Source organism: Panthera onca, chromosome B3 (assembly GCF_046562875.1).
Source record: "Panthera onca isolate mPanOnc1 chromosome B3, mPanOnc1 haplotype 2, whole genome shotgun sequence".
NCBI lineage: Eukaryota > Metazoa > Chordata > Mammalia > Carnivora > Felidae > Panthera > Panthera onca.
In genome coordinates this window covers 91,209,140-91,217,057 of record NC_138344.1, presented here as the reverse complement: position 1 = coordinate 91,217,057, position 7,918 = coordinate 91,209,140, and positions in this window count along the sequence as shown.

Sequence of the window (7,918 nt, the reverse complement as noted above, 5' to 3'; positions counted from 1 at the left end):
TGTTTCCCTGGCCTCAGGAGACCTATCTAGAAAAATGTTGCTACTGCTGATGTCAGAGAAATTACTGCCTGTGCTCTATTCTAGGATTTTTATGGTTGTAGGTTTCACATTTATGTTGTTAATATATTTTGAGTTTACTTTTGTGTATGGTGTGATAAAGTGGTCCTATTTCATTCTTTTGCATATAACTGTCCAATTTTTTTCAACTCCCAACATTTGCTGAAGAAACTTTCTTTTTCCCGTTGAATATTTGTGCCTCCTTTGTCAAAGATTAATTGATCACATAATTGTGGGTTTATTTCTGGTTCTCTATTCTGTTCACTCATCTATATGTCTCTTTTTGTGCCAGTACAATACTGTTTTCATTACCACAACTTCCTAGTATTCTTGAATTCTGGGATTGTGACACTGCAAGATTTGTTCTTTTCTCAAGAATGCATATCTGGGTCTTTTGTGGTTCCATACAAATTAAAGGATCATTTGTTCTAGTTCTTTGCAAAATGATATTGGTATTTTGAGAGGGGTTGCATTAAATCTGTATATTGCTTTAGGTACTGTGGACTTTTTAACAATATTCTCCCAATCAATGAGTATGGAATAGCATTACATTTGTTGTGATATTCAGTGTCTTTCATTGGTGCATCATAGTTTTCAGATTACTAGTTTTTCACCTCTCTTAAGTTATTTTGTAGGTATTTTATTATTTTTAGTGCAATTGTAAATGGAATTGTTTCCATAATTTCTCTTATGGTACCTCATTATTAGAGCATAGAAATGCAACAGATTTCTATATATTGATTTTGTATCTTATGACCTTACTGAATTCTAGTAATTAATTAAGAACTAATAAATGAATTCATTTATCAGTTCTAATAGTTTTCGGGGGGAAGTCTTCAGGGTTTTCTATGTATAATATCGTGATATATATAAATAGTGAAAGTTTTGTTTATTCCTTCTCTATTTGAATGTCTTTTACTTATTTTTGTTCTCTGATTACCATGGCTAGGACTTCCAGTACAATGTTGAATAAAAATGGTGAAATTAGATATCCTTGTCTGGTTTCTGACTTTACAGGGAAAAGCTCTCAGGTTTTCCCCATTGAGTATGATAGCTGTGTGTTTTTCACATATGGCCTTTTTTATGTTGAGGTATGTTTCCTCTAAACCTACTTTGTTCTACTTTGTTGAGGACTTTTATTAGGAATGGATGTTATTCTTTGTCAAATGCTTTTCCTGCATCTATTGAAATGATCATATGGTTTTATCCTTTCTCTTACTGTTGGGATATATACCACTGATTGATATGCAAATATCAAACCACGCTTGCATCCCAGGAATAAATCCCACTTGTTTGTCTTGAATGATTTTTTAAATATATTGTTAGATTCAGTTTGCTAATATTTTGTTGAGAATTTTTGGATCTATGTTCATCAAAGGATTAGTCTGTAGTTCCCTTTTTTATAGTGTTTTTATCTGGTTTTGTTATCAGGGTAATTCTGGTCTAGAATGAATTTGGAAGCTTTCCTTCCTCTTCAATGTTTTGGAATACTTAGAGAAGAATAGTTATTAACTCTTCTTTAAATGTTTGGTAGAATTCACCTGTGAAACCATAAGGTCTTGGACTTCTGTTGGGAGTTTAGTGATTAGTGATTCAATTTCATTGCTAGCAATTGTTCTTTTCAAATATTCCATTTTTTTCCTTTTTTAAAAATTAAAACAAAATTAACATTTATTTATTTTTGAGAGACAGACACCGAGCATAAGTGGGGAGGGGCAGAGAGAGAGGAAGACACAGAATCAGAAGCAGGCCCCAGGCTCTGAGCTGTCAGCACAGAGCCCAACATGGGGCTCAAACCTACAAACTATGAGATAATGACCTGAGCCGAAGTCAGACACTTAACTGCCTGAGCCACCCAGGTGCCCCCATTTTCTTTAATGTTTGTTTATTTTTGCGGGAGAGAAAGAGCATAAGCAGGGGAGGGGCAGAGAGACAGGGAGACACAGAATCCGAAGCAGGCTCCAGGCTTGGAGCTGTTAGCAGAGAGCCCTATGCAGGGCTTGAACTCACTAAATGTGAGATCATGACCTGAGCTGAAGCCAGATGCTTAATGGACTGAGACACCCAGGTGCCCCTTTATGTTACTTTTCTGATTCTATTTCTAGGAATTTACTATTTCTTATAGGTTGTCCAATCTGTCAGAATATATTTTCATAATATTCTATTATAATCCTTTGTGTTTCTATATAGTTATTTTTTCTCCTGTTTCATTTTTGAGTCTGAGTCCTCTCTCTCTCTTTCTCTCTCTTGTATTTTTATATTTTTAAAGGAGTCTAGCTAAAGGTTTCTCAATATTGTTCATCTTTTCAGGGCACCTGTGTGGCTCAGTCTGTTAAGTGTCCGACTTTAGCTCAGGTCATAATCTCAGGATTCATGGGTTCCAGCCCCCTGTCAGGCTCTGTGCTGACAGCTCAGAGCCTGGAGCCTCGTTTAGATTCTGTGTCTCTTTTTCTGTCCGTGTGCTTTCCCTGCTCACACTGTCTCTGTCTCTCAAAAAGGAATAAATGTTATATATATATAAATATTGTATATATAAATATATATATACAAATATATATATAAATATTATATATATAAATATATATACAAATATATATATAAATATAAATATATAAATATATATAAATGTTATATATATGTATATATATGTATGTATATATATATACATACATATATATACATAGAGAGAGAGAGAGAGATGGTCTTTTCAAAGAACCAGCTCTTTTCAAAGAACCAGTTTCATTAATCTGTTCTATTGCTTTATTAGTTTCTATGTTGTTTATTTCTGCTATAATCTGTATTTTCTTTCTTCTACTGGTTTGAGTTTTGTTTATTCTTTTTCTAGCTTCCTTAGGTATAGATTTATGTTGTTTGAGATTTTCCTTGCTTCTTGAGGGAGACCTATATTGTTATAAACTTCCCTCTTAAAACATCTTTTGCTGCAGCCCAAAGATTTTGGACCACTGTGTTTTTATTTTCATTTGTTTCCATGTATTTTTAAATTTCCTTTGATTCTTCATTGACCCATTCATTGTTTAGCAGCATGGTTTTTGACCTCCTCATGTATTGTGTTCTTTCCAGATTATTCTAATGGTTGATTTCCAGTGTCATAAATGTTAACGTTGGAAAAGGCACATGATAGGACTTCAGTCTTTCAATTTATTGAGACTTGTTTTGTCACCTAACATGTGATCTGTTCTGGAGAGTGTTTCATGTACACTTAAAAAGAATGCATTTTCTACTGTTTCAGGATGGAGTGCTGTGAATATATATGTTAGAGCCATCTGGTCCAATGTGTCATTTATATCCACTGTTTCCTTCTTTATTTTGTGTTTGGATGATCTATCCATTGATATAAGTGAATGTTAAAATCTCCTATTATTAATGTAGTACTATTGATTATATCCTTTATGTTTGGAATGGATGCTTTATGTATTTGGGTGTTTCTATGTTGGGTGCATAAATATTTGCAATAGTTATAGCTTGTTGGATTTCTCCCTTTATGATTATATAGGGTCCTTCATTGTCTCTTTTTATAGTCTTTTGTAAAGTCTCTTTTGTCTGATATAAGTTGCTACTCTGGCTTTCCTTCACTTCCATTTGCATGCTAAATGCTTTTCCATCCCTTCACTTTCAGTCATGTGTTCTTAGATTTTATGTGAGTATATTGTTAGGTGGCATATAAATGGGTCTTTCTTTTTTATTCATTTTGCTACTCTATATTTTTAATTGGAGTATTTAGGCCATTTACCTTCAAAATAATTATTGATAGGTATGTACTTATTGCCACTTTGTTACTTGTTTTATGATTGGTTTTTGTTTGTTTTAGTTCTCTGTTCCTTTCCTCTCTTGCTCTTTTCTCTGATGGTTTAGGGCTTTCCTTAGTGATATACTTGGATTTTATATCTTTATTTTTTGCATATATGTTAGTGATTTTTGATTTATGGTTACCATTCTGTTTATATATAACATGTATATAGCAGTCTATATTAAATTGATGGTCACTTAAATTTGATCCCATTTTAAAAGCCCTAAAGTTTTACTTCCTTCTCACCCACATTTTAAGTATACGGTGTCCACACCCTTCTTTATGTGAATCCTTTGACTTATTTTTACAAATATGCTTAATTTTACTGCCTTTGTGCTTCCTACTTTTCTTATTTCTACCTCAAAGATCCCTCTTTAACATTTTCTGTAAGGCTAGCTTAGTGATTATGAATTTCTTTAACATTTGTTTGTCTCAGAAACTCCTTATCTTTCCTTCTGTTGTGAATGACAGTTTTACTGGATAGAGTATCTTGGTTGCAGGTTTTCGTTTCAGCACTTTGAATGTATCATGTGCTGTCTTATGGCCTGCAAAGTTTCTGCTAAAAGTCAGAGATCAGCCTTATGAGGTTTCCCTTAGATATAACTGTTTTCTTTTCTGTTGATGCTTTTACAATTCTCTCTTTTGTCATGACTTCTGGCCATTTTAATCATTGGGTGTCTCAGTGTGGACCTCCTGGGGTTGGTTTTGTTGGGAGTTCTCTGTGCTTCCTGGATCTGGTTTTCTGTTCCTTTCCCAAAATTAGGGAAGTTTTTAGCTATCAATTCTTCAAATAAATTTCATGCCCCATTTTCTCTCTCTTTTCCTTCTGGAATCCCTAGAATATGAATGTTACCTAAGTGGTGTCACTGAATTCCCTTAATCTAGCCTCATTTTTTTTCTTCTTTCTTCCTCCTCCTCCTCCTCTTCTTCTTCTTCCTCCTTCTCCTCTTCCTCCTCCTCCTCCTCCTCTTCCTCTTCCTCTTCCTCTTCCTCTTCCTCTTCCTCCTCCTCCTCCTGTTTAACTTGATTTATTTCCATTACTCTGTCCTTCAGGTCACTGAAGAATTCTTCTGCTACCTATAGTCTACTATTTATTCCCTCTAGTGTGTTTTTAATTCAATTATTGAGTTCTTCATCTCTGATTGGATCTTTTTAATATTTTCTCTCTTTTTTGAGGATTTCACTGAGATTCTCCACTCTTTTCTCAGTTTCAGTGAGTATCTTTATGACCATTACTTTAAATTATTTATGAAAAACGTTGTTTGAAGAGAGACAGGACCTAAAAGTGTGGTGACAAGAGAATTACATAGCAGGGGGCTAAGACTCTCCAGGAGCCAAAGCAGCGGTGTCCTGGTCAAGCCTCTTTTATTTTTGCAATTTGATGATAGCAAGCACATAAAACATAGTATTTGGCATCTTGACAGGTAATGCACCTGCAGTGCATTCCATGCTGGGTCATGAGTACATCTGGCGCCAGATAAAACATTCTTATCCCTGGCCTGGTGCCCATGTGATGTCCTTCTGGAGAGAACATGCAGTCCCTGTGGCTTTCCACCTGGAAACAGAACTGCTTTCAGTTCCTTGCTGCTCTGTTTCCTTCAGGACATTCTTATGGTACGTCCAGCTTCTTGTTCTCCAACAGCTCCCCCTTTTTGTTTGTATACAATGGACTGTAGCTTGTATAACCCAAGCTGTTGGTCAGCACGTTTATAGGCTCATCGTCCCTGGAGCCAGACTGCACATGCAGGGATAAATACACCACATATTAATACAAATAGAATAGCAGTAGAGAAACTAAAAATCTTAATATGTTCTATAGGGCTTAATTTTCCCAATCCCTCTGATATACTTTCTAAGATCTTAGAACCAGATAACATGTCCAGATTTGTTTTGTTTTGTTTAAAATTTTTTAATGTTTATTTTTATTTTTGAGAGAGCAGAAACAGAATGCGAGTGGGTTAGGGACAGAGAGAGAGGGAGACACAGAATCTGAAGCAGGCTCCAGGCTCTGAGTCGTCAGTACAGAGCCTGACGCAGGGCTCAAACTCACGAGCTGTGAGATCATGACCTGAGCTGAAGTTGGACGCTCAACCGACTGAGCCCCTGGATGCCCCATCCAGATTTGTTTTGAAAGTCTCATATGTCTCTGCTTGCAGATGCTGAATGTCCATGGACACATTAGATTGCCTGAGCAAGTGTCTCTTAACATCGTTCCACGGAAATTTAGTGTTATTAAATGGTAACAGGGTTAAACATATTGATGTAGTGTTCCGATCACATTTTAATGATATTTGTAGGCTCACTAACTGATCCCCCAGAAATATCACAGCCTGTTGTAGGTCTGCAATCCCATTGGACAGTCTACTGTCAGTATCCCGCTGTGTTTTCCAATGCTGGTGCGATTTTTCATGCTATTGTTGCACAAATTGTACTGTCTGCACAGATGGGTGCAGCGAGACAGCTGCAGTAGTGGCAGCAGTCACAGCTATAGCTCCAACAAGCATTCCAACAAACTGTCAGGATAGATGAACTCACCATGGAGCCTGGTCCATCAGATATATTTCTGGAGAATGTTGCCATGGTTGAGACAAGCGAACCAGCAGCCACAGGCCATTGTGTGCTTTAAGTGAATATAAGCTTTCGGATCACATATTGAAGGGTATAGAAGGTTAAGACAGGTGTATAATGAGCAGTTAACACAAGTTATAGTGGCCTCAGAATCATTCCAAACTATCTGTCCTTTCAGTAGTACATATGGCAAACGGACACAAGCCCGTATGTAGCAGGTACTACTAACCGTGAAGGATAAAGTAGAAATATTGGTGGAGCTGTTTTTATAATATGTGCCCTTCCTGGTATGTAAAGAGTGGAGGGCAGCAGTTAATTTCCATATATGCTTCTGTAACGGTCCTTGTTGTAAATGAGGACTGGGCACAGAAAATCCCCCACCGTGCCAAACAATTGAGCCATTGATAATGGTGCTGATAGTTTGATTATGAACACACCACCATAGATTTTGTAATGAATAATTTTTTGTAATGAATATTAAGCCCATAGGGCTCCAATCAGTGACACTTCCATAGGAGATACTTAAAATAACTCACCCTATCTCTCCTCTACATGTTTCCCAAGTCACCCATCCATCCCATGTTGACAACATATGAGTAGCACAAGATGGAAACATTGGAGGAATGTCATTAATTATAAGATTGAAGCCAATCAGAGAATGGGTTGATAGTAAGAGGTATGTTCATGCTGGGTTCCTTTTTAAATAATAGTTAGCCATTCTTGAGGCTTACTCTTAAGGCAGTGTTTCCCATAACCAAAACATGGAGAAGGACCTTCGATCTCGATATATAACTATCCATAACAGTACCTTCTTCATTTGGCCTGTGTGGTCCTCTGCTGTCAAATGGCCCAAGTGTCCATTCAGTGTTGTTTGTATATACCAGCACAGGGGAGTCATACCAATTTACCTGATTGAGAGGTGGATGAGGGATATAGACCCAGTAAGTATAGTTATCAGCATTTACCATAGCAGTGATAACCACTAGCATTGCAAGGAAAAGGTGAGAGGAGTTTGCAGGCTGCAAGTCTGCATCAATATTTTTTCAGCATCATACATCAACCTCTTAACTTGTCCCCAAGTAGGAGGTTGAGTGGTCCTAGTGTGCCTCAGGAGACAGCGTGGGGCATTGGGCACAATTATTGGTTTCCCCATGGACATTCTATAAAACTCTTTGACTGCTGGGATCATGTCGAACCAAGGATGCTTGGATGGGCTTGTGTCTGGGTTTCAACCAGTGACTGGGTAACTACTGGTAGCCTTGATCTGTAGAAACATAAGCGTACCCTTTGCCCCACACAATAACCTCTCCCTTTTCCCAGTGTCCCTTCTCATCTTTCCAATCTATTGGTTGATGAACAGGGCTGACTTTTGCTTGTGCCAGTGTACCTCACCAGCAGGGCATGTATGGGGTCCTCATATGTCCAAGAAATTTAAACTATATAAGGCCCAATGTAATTGTTCCCATGGCATAGGTCTAAGTCCTT